Source organism: Sander lucioperca, chromosome 9 (assembly GCF_008315115.2).
Source record: "Sander lucioperca isolate FBNREF2018 chromosome 9, SLUC_FBN_1.2, whole genome shotgun sequence".
NCBI classification, from domain to species: domain Eukaryota; kingdom Metazoa; phylum Chordata; class Actinopteri; order Perciformes; family Percidae; genus Sander; species Sander lucioperca.
This window is the reverse complement of record NC_050181.1, coordinates 33,319,390-33,336,514: the sequence shown is the minus strand read 5'-3', so window position 1 is coordinate 33,336,514 and position 17,125 is coordinate 33,319,390. Positions and strand designations below refer to the sequence as shown.

The window sequence follows — 17,125 nt, the reverse complement described above, 5'->3', positions numbered from 1 at the left end:
TGAGAGTTAAAGGATATGTTCAGATTTTTTGGGGGTCAATCTTAATACAATAAGCAACAATAAGCATGCTGAAAAAGTTTTCGGCCCATGTAATCATCCATTCCTCCTCTCCATACATGTCTGATCTTTAATGGCGACACTATGTGATGTTGGATGAAATCTACCTTTGTCATTCTTAAGTCCAGCTGGTTAATATAAGCATTATATTATTACTGAGTTAGTCAAACCAAAGTTAGAGTCTTTTTTTGTACAAAATTCCCTCTTTGTGTTTGCTTGGAAAGTGTTCCCTTGCTGATCCATGGCGCAGGGATACATCCTGGTATTGGCATGTACAAGGCTGGATTACATCCCCCAAAAGCCTCAGATTACATGTCAATTGGTTTTTGGCACAAATAAGGTACAATATCAAGTAAGGCGGGTTCTGCACAGCCCAATATCCTAGGAATTACTTTCACATTGGAGGATTCTGCACCTTGTGATTATGGCCAGTGCCACAGTCAGTGACAATGCAAGAAATAGTGTGCCCTATTTGCAGTGAGGCGGTAACGATGGGTGTCCGACTTTCATTCAGGAGACCAGAAAGTGAGAAGTTAAAAAAGAGGTTGGCATTAAATGTAACCCAGGTTTTTGCAGAGTCATTCATCAGCACTCTTGTCTGGTGAGAGAGTTGTTCTGCATTATTATCTGATTTTGTGGCTATGTTTTGTGGTATGGGCCTGGACAAAACACCAGGAATAAACATACATGCAACTGTCAGAATGCAGCTATGAAGCTATGAAGCTTCATATTAACTTTGCATTAACTCTCATCTTTAGCACAGAATGAGGTCTAGATTTCGTCTCCCACTTTTTTACAGTGAATAGAGGCATTGCTTAAGAGCTAGTGTGGACAGAAGAAATGATTAGTGACCAAAAACGTTTTCAATGTACATAAACAAAATCTGAACCTATACTGTAATGTCACCCTTCATGTATTCACTAATTACACTGAAACCCATTAGTCAGCTACTTCTTGTTACATGATAATTAGCTCTATAATCATCTCTCTGCACTGTTTTGATACGTTCCTTGTATTGTGATGCAGTGTCAAGGGCTTTGGAAATGTTGTTCATTATTTGACAGCTGTGCCAGCTAAGCTTCTTTTGAAAATGAACCGATTGGACACAGAGAGACGAAGAGACATAGACAGAGACAGAGGGATGCTTTTGATATCAAAGAGAAGAACTGCGCCAACTTTACCAACCAGAAATCATCATCTGATAATAAAGAAAGATAACCAGGCGTTATCTGTTTATTTGCACGTGCACGCGCACGCGCGCGCACACACACACACACACACACACACACACACACACACACACACACACACACACACACACACACACACACACACACACACACACACACAGAGGAAGATAAAGAGAGTGAAATCTTTAATGCCTTGGCAAATGCACTGACTTCCCGTGCCAATAGGCCACTTAAAGAAATGAGTAGTCAATTACCAGAAGTCTGCCCTTTTAGCTAAGATCACTGGCCTCTCTAAGGGTCTCAGAACCTGGACTCTTTCTCTCAGACAACACCCATCTTTCAAAACAGCAATGGATGCTAGGAAAAAAGTTTCCAATCTGTTCTGGAAACACTATCACGCATACACACAAACTCTTACATAAGCATGAAATGACGTGCACACTGGGTGATAATTTAATATCATTGCTCGTCTTTCAGCGGAATGATATCACGATGAGGTTACTGTTGCACCAAATTCAGTTATCTAGATTAAAGATTCTGAACAAGCAATGATTAGAAACAAAAAAAAAACTTTTTTGTTTGACATGTTTTAGAGTATGTTACAGCAGCAGATTAATGCCCATGCTTTTGGAATGACATGATCTGCTATTACATACTAGAAGGGGTGGGGAAAAAACAAAAATCGCATGTACGATTTTTAAAATTGATTATTTTTTCCAAGAATCGATATTTTTAATTTATTGTTTTACCAATGATTCACCTAAATATTTTCTGTTTATACGATTCTGCTGACGGCGACTCCATCATATCCGTTTCCAGCCAAACAGAGCAAAAGCAGAACATGCAGAACATCCATGTTATGTTGCTTCTTTACAAATGAAATAAATGTCAGACTGACTGACTGACATGTGATATGCATTCTTCTTAGAAAACAATTACTTTTTAGAAATGTCTCATGATATATTGTCTGTAGAAGAGTATTATTCAACTTTTGTTTTTGTAAAAGAAGAGAAAGAAAATCACAATAATCAATACTTCTACTGTAGAATCGCAAAAAAATGAAAATCACAATACAAATCGAATCGGCAACCTTGTATTGTGAAAGAATCAAATCGGGACAAAGGCATATTGTCCCAGCACTACATACTAGAGTAATGTTCACTTGCCTGCATACTTTTGACCATTTAGCACATATACAGTGTATTGTTTGTAAAAAATATTCAAATATGGTTACTGTGATATTGTTTAAAGGCCAGCTGTATACTGGATGCAGGCACAAGAAGGATGGGCTCTCGATTCCCCCAGAAGGGCCAAGATTAGAAAGAGTGGAAATAGTCTTAAAGCTTTAGCAAAAGAGAGAGCAAGGCTGAGAAGGATGAAGGAAGAAAGGGAGTGACAGAGGGAGAGCGATGGAAGAAGAGAGAGAGAGAGCGAGAGAGAAGGGTGAGCCAGTGAGCAAAGGGGTGACGAGGGGAGATATGCTTCAAATTAAATCATTTGGAACAAAAGAGGATTGTTGCCAAGCAACCCAGCCAGAACGGGGCTACCAGGGCAACCGAGGTGACCCGAAGCTTGACCTAAGAAATGGAGTTGCCCTTGTCGTCCGTTGGAACAAACACACACCAACACACACTCCAACACACACCTCTCTCTGTCTGTTGCTTTGAAGGCCCAGAGAGAGGTGGAGGTGTGTGTTGGTGTGTGTTGGTGTGTTTTGTGACATGGGTGACTCCAGGTACTTCTCTCTGTCTCTGTTACTTTGAAGGCCCATCCAACTCACGCAAACAAAGAGCAGGTTCCTTCTGGAAAATGCAGAACACAACTGAAATGTCATCCTGTGGCACAAACAAAGAGCAGGGCTTTCAGTCAGGAGGGGGTTTTAGAATTGAGAGGGGATGAGATTAGGTGGCTAATGGACGACGTTAGCCAAAATCAACAGCTAGTGAAGCATCACACATAAACTGTCCAATGTCCAAGATGAGCTTGCAGAATAAACAAACAGAGCTGTATTTTTCAGATGGTTTTGGCAGCACTGTCTGTACACAAACACTGTTTTGAAAAGATCGACGGATCCCACATTCACCTTTAGTAAGGGAATGGATGGGCAATCCTCATTTAATTGAGGAACTATGAGAGAGGTTTTACATTAGAGGTCATTTACATTGAAACATCATGGCACTGTCTACCTAATAAAGACATCAAACCCTGTAGAGACCTACTGATAAGGGCTGGGTATCCCCAATGATTAGATTTTGATTCACAAGGTCCCAATTCGATTACATTTCCGATTCGATTCTATATTAATTAGGTTAGTAACTAAACAATACCAATTTTTCTTGGATATGAAAGAGAGTCTGAAAGAACTTATGCTGTAAATTCTACAAGCAACCCCAAAAGGGGCTCAATTCACCACATCCATGGTGAAAAGGCATATAATAAAAGATCGATTTTGGGATTTTATTAATCAATGTCAGATCACTCAAACAAAGATGGATTTTAATTGGAAAATCAATTACTTTATCCCAGCCCTACTACTAATACTGCTAATACTGGATATTTTAGGCAGAAACCCCTTTAAGAGAAGGTTTTCAGCCTCTTGTTTTTTTTTTTTATTCTTCAAACAACTTCTTCCATCACTTTTCGTCTGCAACAACATGAATGCCTTTGAAGAGAGACTGTATAAAAGTGTGCCCTGTTATCCCCATTTGTATGATTCATCACCTCAAGACTACAAAGACACAGAGCTCTTGAATACAGATCAGGTAGTCAGTGTGATGCAGCCAGGACCAGGCTATAATGACAGGCTTTTTTTCCCCAACTTTAAGTGTGGCCATTCGGAAAAGGTTAACACTTACCTTTAGATGTGGTTGGAAAACACAATCTATTTTTTTTTTCAGTTTAAATCACCCCTCTTCATGACTGTTGTCATGCACATTTGATCGAAAATTCCATTTAAACTATTTTGAAAATCAGCGTTGCATTCAGCCTTGTAAGACGTTGCGTTGTTTTCCATGCATAATTATAAAAACCTGTCCTGATAGTCGTATTGCAAACTGGGATACTTTGAGGTGCTACTGAAGTCAGTTTCTTTGGAATCATGCCAACTCTCTTGCCTGGCTGCTTCCACTTGAAATCACAAATAAACGTGTTCTCTCTTCATCGTGTAATTGTTGCTGTGTTACATGAGACTGAATGTTCTGCTGGATGTTTTGTTTCAGGTAGACCTCCTTCCTTTCTTCTCCTCTCTGTCTCTGACTGCTGCGTCACGTGACATGAAAGGACGAGTGTGTGTGTGTGTGTGTGTGTGTGTGTGTGTGTGTGTGTGTGTGTGTGTATACTGTAAGAGAGTGTGTATGTTTGTGTGTCTGCCTGGAAATAGCACAGAAAGACAAAGCACGGTTGGAAACAGAAATCTTAATGTGGACCGTTTGGAGTACGGTGCGTGCGTGTGTGTGTGTGTGTGTGTGTGTGTGTGTGTGTGTGTGTGTGTGTGTGTGTGTGTGCGCGCGTGTGTGTGTGTGTGTGTGTAGGATGTGTCTCCCCTTCGTTAGAGGCGTGTTTCTCAGTGTATTGGAACGCTCTCTTCCTTGTATCCAGGCATGTCTCTTTTCTCCAGGGACCACTTTGAGAATATGTGTGTCCACCAGTGTGTTTGTGTGTGTGTGGCCATGTAAACCCCCTTCTCTTCCCCCATCATGTCTGCAGGAATGTGTGTATGCTTTGTAACGACGAATGGCCACTAACGAACGCAACCTTTCAAACTGGCCCCCACAGTTTGTCACTCCCAATCAAGACAATGGAGATCAATGGAACAGCAAAGCGAGGGAAAGGAAGATGAAGAAGATGAGGAAGGGGGATGGGGCTCCCTGCTTCCAACAATGGCAGCGCAGGCACAGACAGTAAAACAATAGAGGCCGGACTGCGTCGTTTTCTATCTGCGTGCACACACTGAGTGGCGTGGCGGCTCCAGACATCGTTAGGGCGCCCCTCGTGGGCTAATTGACTGATTAGGGTCACACCACATGGTCTCAACTGTCATGGCCACCAACATCGGAGAATTGGCGCGGCCGTGTGACCATCTGGTGACCTACTTGACACGAGGGATGAACTATAATGCCACGGCATTGGCATATATGATGGAGACATCTGGATGAAATGTGGAGATTCTAGCAGTGTTTTTTTTAACGCTGCAAACAAGCAAATTATTAATAAATTGCATCTGAATTCAATTACTGAGAAATTAAACCATATATTGTTTGCTAGAGATCTCCTGGAAGCTCCATAAACGACCCCTGGACCCTAATCATTTTTTAAAAATGCGAGCACAGTGGCGCACAGCGTTAACACGCAAGCCTACACACACTATAAATACATCAGGCCGAGGATAATGCACAGTAGTGATGTTACAGTAAATATAGTAAATAGGTGGGTAAAGAAGAATGAGAAACTCCGGTCAGTGTCAATCATAAGACAAAGGACCACTTATGTAACCTATCATCTGCTGTGCTTTCAGTAAAAGTCCTTGTTGCATTCCTTAAAAGACTTTAATGTGACTGACATCCATTTGATACTGCTAGCTGTAATTTATTCAAACAATGGAATCAAATTGAATTTGTCACTACACAGTATTTCTATGGACATTTTTATTCTTGTCAGGGTGAAAAAGCCTCAGAAACCATTACAGAACACTAACGGCCCTTTCCTAATCATAAAACTCTTAGCAGCTCCCTAAGATCAGTCGGCATATTACTCTGATCCAATGGTAGGCCAAAGTCTGGGATATATTATTCTGACAACACAAAACGGAAGGAATCAATGCTTAGGAATAACATTTTGTTGCATTCCGGAATGTTTTTCTGCTGCTGTGGACAGGGGGGAACCATCATTTAGGCATCAGCATAACTACCTGATATCCGGTATGAAAAGGAAAATACCAGCCAGATATATCATCCAACTCCTAATGTGTGTTATAAATCCATATCATAAAAGGTATATGTCAAGCTAAAAAGCCGGGTAAACACCAAACCCCCCTACACACAAGCACAGATGCATGATGGATGTACAGTAGACTGTGCAGATGTGTGTGCACTGTACCGTCAATGTCATTTGAAAAACTTGTGACACCCAATCTAAAACTGTCAGGAACTATGAAAAACTGCCAATGGAGTTTAAAGTACTGTATATCTATATCTGATGTTTTTTTTTGTAAAAGTTTCCCTAAATTTGTCTTTCCGTTTTCACCCATTCCCAGGTGACTCTTTTCTAAGCTTCCCTTTTAAAAAAATATCTAGGTCCTTTGGAATGGTTGTGATACTTCTTAAGTATCTACATACACAATAAAAACAACATGAAATGTGTTAAGCCTTGTGTTGTCTTCCTGTCAACCATGAAAAATACACTTTTGTTGTTTTGGTTGCTTTTTTCCCAAAAGTTTTTGTGGGTTTTTTCAAAATTTGTATCACTTTTTGCTTTTTCAATGTTTTAGGCACTTTTTTGAATTTTTGGTGCTTTTTCCAATGTTTTTCTTTAATTAAAGTGCACATCAAGTCTCTGTACACTTTCCAAGTCAGTAAAAAACTAAAACAGAAGAGAAAATGCACAATATTACATGAAAAACTCAGTTATTTGGTTCCCAGAAGGTGAACTTAAGAGCTATCATAGTGAACACAAAAAAGATGTGTTTCAGCCATCATTTGTCCGCCAACTCTTAACATGTGTATCTGTTGTTTTGGGACACATACTGAAAGAACTGACTGTGTCGTTTTCTTGGGAGGACGGTCTCAGATTTAGCTATCCAACAAATAGAAATTGCTTATTCTCATACATAGCTCCCAAACAGGTTTGCAAAGATTACTTTTCATTTTGTAAACGTTTCAAAAGGAGCACGAAACCCTTCCACAGCAATCACAATGTGAGTGAAAGGATCAGTTCACACAAAAGACATTTTTTTCACCAACCTTTAGTGGAATCTAACCATGCAGATAGTTAGTTGTGGTTTAATGGTCCAGCTTTGAGATATCCATCTGTGAAATTTCTGCTGCCACATCAGTTCAAAAGAATTGAATAGAATTTGAGTTGAATTGGATGGAATTGAGGTTTGTGGTGCTAAAAAATCAATAATCATTTCTCTGGAATAAAATTGTACCATTAAAAACTGTGCACAGTGCATTCTTTGGATTATCCAGAGTAATGAGGACATTATTATACACACTCCTGCAGATTTTTTTAAATGTATTTTTCAATGCTGTAAGCACCAAAAATGAAATCCCATTCACCTTCACTGTACCGAAGAGTGATATTTCAAAACCTTAGTGAATAAAAATAAAACCTAGCTGCATAGCAGACAGAGGCGAGTCAGAAAATGTGTTTGGTAATTTGGGTGAACTGACCATTTTCACACAATAGTGACAATAAACTTAAGTGCATGCGGTGTAAACCTCCAGTGCACAGGCTTGCACAGACATGCTAGAAGTAGTTCTCCGGGCTGAGCTGCTGTAGAGCAGCACATTACTATGATATACTTATGCTCTCCATTCATACACTCAGTCATGACGCTGAATCTTATTTAATGTCACAAGCCACGTTTGCCTGGAGTGGAGCCCTACAAGCTGAGCTGCGAGAAGAAAGCACTGAAGTCATCTTTCTTTTCCTGCCGTCTGCCTCTGTTTCTGCTCCCTCTCTCCCTCTGTATCTCTCTATCTGCACCTACCCCCCTTCTCCATCCCCTCTCTCTCTCTCTTTCTATCTGTGCCTCTCTACCTCTCTCTCTTCTCCTCTGCAGTCGGTGAATTCCCTTGGGTTGGACAGCGGGAGACTATTACACTCACAGACAGATTCGCTCTCCTCCAATTTCTCTCTGTCCTCTTCTTCCCAGCTCTCCCCCTCTTTCATCATTCCCCTCTTCCTTCTCTGCTCCTCCTGTGCTCTCAAGCCCCAATCCCCCCCTCATTCATTCTCTCCATCAGTGTGAATGTGTGTATTTGTGTGTTGTTGTGCATGCATGCACGCACAGGTCTTCCAACCCTCCCTCCTCCACCCATCTCCCTCCTTCCTCTCTTTCTTCAGTCAATATAATTGGCATCGCAGGAGTGCTCCCTGCAGAGTATGCTAAAACAGCAAGCACAAAAACAGAGCGAGAGAGCAGAGAAAGAGGCAGGAAGGGAGAGAGATGTGGATAAAGACAAGACGGAGAGAAAGCGAAAAGGGGAGGACAGGAAAGCAGAGAGCTTGGAAGAAACAGAGAAAGGGACTTAAAGGTGATGAGAGGGGAGGAGATATAGAAATATAGAAGACAGAGCAAAGGTTAGACATATAAGAAGAGAAGAGGTCAGACAAAGAAAAAAATAGCAAAAAATAAGGTGACTGAACAAAAAAGGAAAGAAAGAAAGAGTTGAAAGGAAAGGGAATGGTAGAATGCGGAAGAAAGCAAGAGAGAAAACATATGAACGGGAAGGATGGGGAAGAAAAGAAGAAACAAAGTAGGGAAAGGAGAAGTGAAGCAGGGAAGGAAAGGTGGGACTTGAGCTTCAAAAAGACAAAGAAACAATAAAAAAGAGGAAACAGAGAGGCCAAAAATAAATGAATGTGGGAGAGATATTCGAAAAGGGTGGAAAACAAAGAGGAGAAAAGACTAACACAAAGAGAAAGCGAGGAAAATTAAATCAGGAGAGGAGAAAGGAGGACACGACCAGAAGCAGCGAAGATAAGACAAAGGGGGACACAGAAGAAGGAGGAAAAGTCTTGAAAATAGCAATCAGCAACCAGAGAAACCAGAGCATGTCCATTTAGAAACCAGCCAGCCACTCAAGGCAAATTCAGCCATATATCTAACTCTGACTAGACACACAAGTGCCAAACCACATTAGACTGCAAGACAACCATCCTGAAATAACCCAGATCTCCGTCGCAACAGCACTCTCTCTGTCTCTCCTTCCACAGGCGCTCTGCAGGTTTCATAAAGAATAATTACAGATTTCTTGAAGTTATAGGCAATATTAAAGTGCATGTCTTATGAGCCTACACCACATATTCTTTACGGGATTCAGCAAAGAAGAGCACCCCACTATTGAGACCTTTTCACATTTAAGCAGAATGATGTCAGTAGAAGGAAATGTTCTTGGCAAAGTGTACATTAATCAAATCTCAAGTGCAAGAAACTAACACCAGCAAGATGCCACTAGCCATGTTCCCATCCACACATTTTTATTGACACAAAGTTTGTACGTTCGATCTCATCGGATTTTCTCTTAACTGGTTATTTGCTGAATAAATAATGAACTGCGATTACGTTTTAATCGCCATCAAAAACAAAGAAGAATATGTTTTAGATCATTTCCGTCATGTATTTCCGCTTTCTTTGCAGACATGGTGTCAACAAAGACAGATATAAGTGGACGAACGAGATACGTTTTAAAGTTAATTTACCAGCTAAATATAACGGCTATTTTAGATCTAAGAAAATCTAAGAAATGCCATAACTTATCTGCATCATCATAGCGATGTTTTGATAGCGTCGTTGTTGTCTTATTATAGCTTGATATGTCACTATCAGCTGGCACATAAGCACTATTACAACTTGTGCAGTATTAATCATTTGTAGATGGCGCGATCCATTTTGGCAATCAAAACTTTGTTCGCAAATGTTACTTGAATGTTGTGTGATTCAATGCGAAAAAGAATGGAAACACCTTAAAAGGTCTTAAATGTATTCCATATACCAATTTGACCGCAAAACAGCATGTGACGTCATCATGCAACAGGTTTTTATTCGCTTTAAAGCCGCTGGACGGAAACACACTCTCACTGGCTTTATTCGCATGAATGTTTTTAGCAAACTTCAGATAATTTGACTGACAAGTGGATGGAAACATAGCTACTGAGTGTCCTGTCCACAGAAAGTGAGATGACCAGCCACCTGTCTGCCCACTGGCCACTCATTTGGCAGAAACGCAGATCAGAGGATTGCAAAGATCACTGACATTACAGTATATGACCGAAGAGTATTTAGCAAGAAGAATGCTGTGACCGGCAGCTGCGTACCTAGCTGCAATGTAACCCTATGGGGCAAATGTGCATCGTCAATTCCGTCCACTAAAAGTGCTGTTTTTTGCCACTGACAGGCTCAGATTGTTATTCTAAGTGACTGACAACATTTTGGAAAGAATCCCTACAGAGATAGGCCTAGACGTTTTTAAAAGAGTAAAATCCTCTTTGTTTAACTAGAAACAGCTCCGAGATCGCTATCACTAAACCCACCAAACTCCATTTCAATAAAAAAATACTTTTAGCGTGTATAGAGCCAGCATTTGTTCACATGTAAATCAGTAAACTATGTGTGTATTTCAACCAAAAGCAGAGCGGTGATTGATGGAAAAGTGGAAAGACAAAACCAAAACGGCTTTTCACAGTTTTATTTTGGATGTGAAAATGATGTCAGTAGGAAATGTTCTTGGCAAACTGCACAATGATCAAACCTCAAGTGCAAGAAACAAACACCAGCAAGATGCCGGTGAGTGTCCTGTCCACAGCAAGTGAGATGACCAGCCACCTGTCTGCCCACCGGCCACTCATTTGGCAGAAATGCAGGTCAAAGGAGTGCAAAGATCACTGACATTAGTATATTACCGAAGATTACACGATACAAGATTGTATCGATAATATTGGATGGTTGAGGATTGAATCGATGTCCATCCAGATCGATGTATTCTTACACCCCTAGTGTCAAGGTGTTCTCAAGTGAGCACATGTACTAGCCTGTACAGGTGTAACCAGCAGGCCTGCTGCTATTTCTCCAGGGATAAAATTGTACGCTGTGAACAATATTGCACCACTAAATCCATATATTCCCTAAAGTAATATAGATATGTGATAGTACTATGATAAATCACAGATACAGTATGTTATAGTGTCAGCAGTATGACAATGTGGAATGGACAATGTACAGAGTTGTAGATTATATATATATATTTATATATTTATAAATATTTATATATTTATAAATAAATGTGCATAGTATGAAATAATCATTATTTGTGGTTTGAATGAATTCAAAGAGTCTAAACAAATCATATCAAAATTGGATACATGTAGCATTTCTTACCTCTAAAAATCAGGATCAATAATACATGTATGTGTATCACTGGGGATCTGTTTCTATACCCTATACCCAAACTCTTTGTGTTGTGAGCAAACTATCAGATTTCCTGAACAATCTGACTTGATAGGACAGAGCAGCACAGGGGCCCTGAGAGGCTGACAATCTTCCTGGTTATAGTCATTTGTTTACACTAATTACTTTATTGTCAACACGTGGCAAGGGTTTACAGATCAAATGCTACAAATACAACACTGTCGAAAGCAACTTATTTGCGAATCAGAACAGCTAATAAAAAGTCTGAAATTATGAATGGCCAGTTTAATAAAAAGAACAACATGAAATTATTTGTTAAAGGAAAATTAAGTCTAATTTTGTTTACTAAAGCAAGAAGTATGAATAAAACATAACACAGCCCTATTGTACTGCTAACCCTGGCCTGCTCTGAAATAATCGAAGAGGAGACATGCAGGACAAAGAAAGTTATCATAAACACATTTTCACACTTTTCAAGGCCTGAAATTTAGCTTTATTTTAAGGCTTTTGCAATTTTAAAGACCCATGAATGCTCTGTAGTTCTTATTTCTCCCCTGACTCTGCTTCTCTCCCTCTCTTTGTATGTCTCTTCCCCTCCCTACCTCCATCTAATCTTGCTTTTCTGAAGCCACGCAGGCAAAAATAAAGAGAGGAGAGGACAGACTCTATTCTATTCAAATCCAAAGCCAGGAGAGCAGACTCAAATCCAACCCAATCGCATTTATAGCCGTGTTCCGCTCCAAATGGGAATTTGTCGACTGTCTATTGGCCTGGGCCCAGGGGCTTCTGGGATTGACACTCAGACTACAACACAGCTGAGGAAGAACGTGGGAAAGGAGGAGATGCTGACATCATGTTACTCTGATGATTTCACTTTTTTTTGTGCAATTATTTTTCTTTGTTTAATGATCATTAAATTGACATTGTTGGTCCTTCAGATTCACTAAGAGTTCGTATTTACTCTCTCTCTGAAATTTGGTACCAAAGTTTATGTTCTTCGAAAGAAAAATTGCAATAACTTTTGTGATGTCTTAAATTTTCATCTAATGCCGTCATAAGGTCAAACTTTACTCCATATTTTATGACCAAATATCAGCAAATGTTAGCACGGAATCAAACTAATCTCAGATGGTGATCATGGCAAACATTTGACCTGCTAAACATCAGCATGTTAAGCATCATATTTGTGAGCATGTTGTGAGTAGGTGCAGCCTCACAGAGCAGCTAGCATGGACGTTGACTTTTAGTCTTGTTCTAGTCTATAGCCACAACGTTCCACTTCCAGGATTGCTCCGTTGATGCCGGAAATTCCGCTAGATTTCACTCTTTTCGGCCGGATGTCCTTCCGCTGTCTTTGTGTTGGCATTTTACATTCCGGTGGATTTATGAGGACTATGGTTAACTGCTCCTCAGATCTCTGCAGGGTAAATCCAGACAGCTAGCTAGACTATCTGTCCAATCTGAGTTTTCTGTTGCACGACTAAAACGTTCCACCAAAACAAGTTCCTTCATGAGGCTATATTTGCTATTGTGCTAAGCGCCACCCATGGCGATTGTGATTGGTTTAAAGAAATGCCAATAAACCAGAGCAAGTTTTTCTCCCATCCTAGAATGCTGTGTGACTAGCCAGACCCTCCTCCACAACACTGTGGAGGAAGGTCTGGCACAGCGAGACTAGTCATGAAAACCAGATTTCTGTGCAATTCCATACAAAAGTTTAAAAAAACAAAAATGCCTCCTTGTAAATTGAGTTCTCCATCACATCAAGTGTTATGTGAAGGATTTGAAGGTCAGAGAAAAATCATTACAGACATCAAGTTTGAGAAATCACTGTCTTGGTGCTGTAAATGAAAGGCAACTCGACTAGACTTCCTTTTTGGCCTCATGGATGCTTCACACTCTGAAGGCTTTTATAGAAGACAGGTGGAACATATTTAAAAAAAAAAAAAAAAAAAAAAACAGCAAGCCCAGTTACCTTTGACATACTACCTTTGACATACTACTTTTAGATAGACATTATTCTGTGTGTCATAACTTGAGAGATTGTAAAGGAAGTTCTCCATCACACCAAGTCCTACGTGTTGGAGATTAAGATAAATAAAACATTACAGACGTCAGTTGTGAGCAACCGCTGTCTGTCTGTGGCCAGATCACGGCACCAAAGGAAATCAAAGGAAAGGTAGCTTGCTGTTTGACTGTGAACTTGAAGATAGTTGAAACTGAGTTGAAGGCTCGTAGATGACAGGTGAACCATCTTTAAGTCCAGTTACTTTGGATATTCCACTTTTGGTCAGGAATTACTGTCATTTCAGGAAGCAAAGAAGACTCTTTGCCCAAAAACTGACATCCTCTACTGGCCTTTTACAACTCAAATCTTGCATAAAATCTGCCGCATCGCTATATCTCTCAGTGGATAGATCTCTGCACACTGTCATGGTTAGGGATTCCCCCTTGGGCCACCAGTGCTCACAAACGTATGCAGTCATGGAGGCGCTTTGGGAGAAATCATCCGAGAAATGGCAGGTGTTGCATCACCGTTCTGTTTCTTCTTTTTTTTTTAATGAATTTACTTTTCTGACAGTGAAGACGGTTTGTAGCTTTACTTTAAAACTGCTGTATAAATAGTTATTTCATCATACTGTCGATCACGCCTGGCACTCTGAATTATTAAAATGTATTCGGTAGTATCCAAGTGGAGCTTAAAAGGTCCTATTTCAGTGTGTTTTCATAGGCGAAAGAATAATGTATGATAATGCTTTTCAATTAAATGCATGTTGTTTTACTCCTCCTACAGTGAGGTGCAAATAGCATACAGGAGCCACTTTAGCTTTGTCAATCAGATATTTGTGTGTGAGTGTTTGCACGTCTCTGCATGTGTTTTTATATACAGAACGAAGCTAATGACAATAATAAATGCTATGTGTGAAAAGCCAATGGGGTATTAGTTCTATTGGCATCCCTCTGTGTGTAAGAGTGTCACTAAATGACACTACAAACAATGAATTGCTCATATAAATGTTTGATAGTGTCTCATAGAAAATGAAGATGTCAAGCTTGATTCAGGTGAGGCTTTCAATTTTTATTTGTAAACTGTGCAGTTGATTGGAGTTCATTGATTCAACTCTGACAGGAAATTTGATAGCAGTAGTTTATTCAGGGATGAACCAAATTGGAAGGGTGACAATTAAGCAAGAGCCCGACATCGCCTCCTCCCTGCCTTCTGTTGTCATTCCTTCACTATGCTAGCATGTCCCCTGTAACCACTGGTAGTTGTGTCTACATCAGCTTTGACATACTTCTATTGTTTAGGGAATATACGCCAGTCAATTTATGACATGCTGGCTGGAGCTAATCTGAAACTGCCAGTAAAAACGGTAGGATTTTCAAAGATGGTATTACTGTGCGTCTTAACATGTCGGCCATTTAGCTGATGCTCTACGACGGAGCCAAGCACAATGACTGAGCAGAAAGCGGAGTCCGGTGTCTCGGCCAGGGACACATTTACAGGACACATGGTTACAGTGGGGCTCAGATGGGTGACATTTCAGTTATCGTGCAGTCTCACCCAGCGCTGTAGACTTGAGACCTAACTGCTGTGAGAGTTGATTCCCTAAATCCTTAATTTGACTTGGGACGTGCATGATAGCAAAAACATTCCCAAGTCTCATGTTTTGACTGAGCAAAATGCCACAAAAGTAAAGAATTAATGAGGTCTGCAACTAACGATTAGGTGGTATTATTTTCATCGATGAACAATTTGCTGATTATCTTCTAAATTAATTGTGTGGTCTATAAAATCTTTCCCAGAGCCCACGGTGACTTCTTCAATTTGCTTGTTTTTTTTCCGACCAATAGTCCCAAACCTCAAAGATATTTAGTTAAGCAACAAGTCCTCACAATTGAGAAGCGGAAACTAGAGAATATAAACCATTTTTGCTTAAAGATGTACTACTTGACTATCAGGCTGATTCATTTTTTATTGTTTAACTAATCAATTAATTGTCTAATAGCTTCAGCTCTGGTATTAATAAGCCAGTGTCAGGTAGGCATAGTCACAAAGCTTAAATATCTACTTATTAAACCCATGCACTGAAGGACTGGGTGTATGTATAAGATACTATAAACACAACTCTAATAAAGGAAAACGCTGGTCAGACTTTAGACTTGTGTCTTTGTTTTCAATTTGCTTGTGCAGACTTGTGACTTGACTTTGACTTGTCCTCAGGGATTTAAAACTTGACCTGAGACTTAGTCTGACAATCTTCGACCCAAATATTTGATCTGCCTCTAACACATGAAATCATACTCTTTGCATCTTTAGCAAATGTCCAAGATTGAAAGGTTTACCGTTTAATTAAATGAATATTCGTGACATTTTATATTGATTTTAAATGTTCAGATATATTGATAAACTTCCACTAATGGCTTAAATTCTGCAATAGCTATGTGTCGATGTACACAACTTTTCTATTGAATTCTTAAAATAGGTTACCCTTTAACACTAAGCACAGTGGGGTGGTAGGTCACGCCAGGTTGCCATGGTTTTTATGTTTGCTCCATCGAGGTGTAACACACAATAATACCAAGAAATGTCAGCATGTAGCCTTCCTGCCACCGGCAACTGACCCTATGACGTAAACGACCCTTCCTTTTCTCTTCGTCCTTTTCAAACAGAACCTCAGTAAATTGTACCGGGGAGGTTGATGAAACCCGATCAGCTCTGACTCTTTCAGCCCCTGAGCGGGAAGAACCAGGGAAATGTCACAGAACCCTTCAAACAACAACAAAAAGATGCTCTCCCAGGCACGCCGCCGTGCGCTGTCACAAAGTCGAGCGTGACACCTCCCATGTACAAGTCTGTATGCCTCCCCTCCCTCCCGCCTGTGAAGATATCAACCTGAAAATAGCTCAGTGAAGCTGAACACTGAGCCGCGATAAATAAATCACAATAATATTTAAATATGCATTGTAGAATAAGAGAACAAGAAGGGGGGAAAAAACAGAAACGTAGAGGATAAACTCCGTCTTCTATGCTTCACACATCAAAACAGTTTGCCTTGAGGAAGTTTGACTGCATTATCAATTTCTCCCTTCAAGGGACTCATCAAACATACAGTAGCCTGTGTAAGAGGCTGATACTCGTCACGCCTCGGGCTGCCCATATGAATGAACAGCAGATAAGGGCATGTAGCTCATTAACTCAATTATATTGTTCACTTGTGCCGTCTGTCGATGCATTTTGCAAATGGGATGAATTTGCCAGTAGATATGAAGTCATCTTCATTGACACACAGGCCAAGGGAGAGGGATTGTACTGTAACTCTACAATGATGGGGTTCTCCATTCAGAAACTAGACCACGTGGGCCTGTTGAGCCTCGCAGCAGGGGCTGTGTCAATAAATCTGTCCTTTAAAAAAAAGCCTGTCCATTTGTTGAAAAAAAGCAGAAACAATAAAAACAGCACTCAACATGCTGTGGCTCTCAGCATGGAAAAACGGTAGGCCTGGCATGCACTCCTCAATCCAGCCCCGCTGTTTGCTTTTGATAACAAAAGTCATAATGACATTCAAGTACTCAGGAGGCTGAGAAATGAAGCAGCGACAGAAGGAGAAAAATGGAGATAGAACAAGGCAGAAAAAAAGGAGCAGTGTGTGTTCTCACAGTAGTGTAAGTGTGTGCTAGTACTGTATGAATGTGCGCAGGGTCGGATGAGACATAAGTTGTTTGGATGCCAAGTGGTGCGGTGGAG

General features: G+C 40.3%; 1 protein-coding gene and 1 non-coding gene across 6 annotated transcripts in view; both read right to left on the bottom strand.

The window, feature by feature from the left end:
• Positions 1-17,125, bottom strand: part of cadm3 (cell adhesion molecule 3) — a 99,895-nt gene that overhangs the window by 69,048 nt on the left and 13,722 nt on the right. The gene's annotated exons all lie outside the window — the stretch shown is intronic.
• Positions 12,929-13,058, bottom strand: LOC116040908. Its single transcript, XR_004102786.1, has one exon.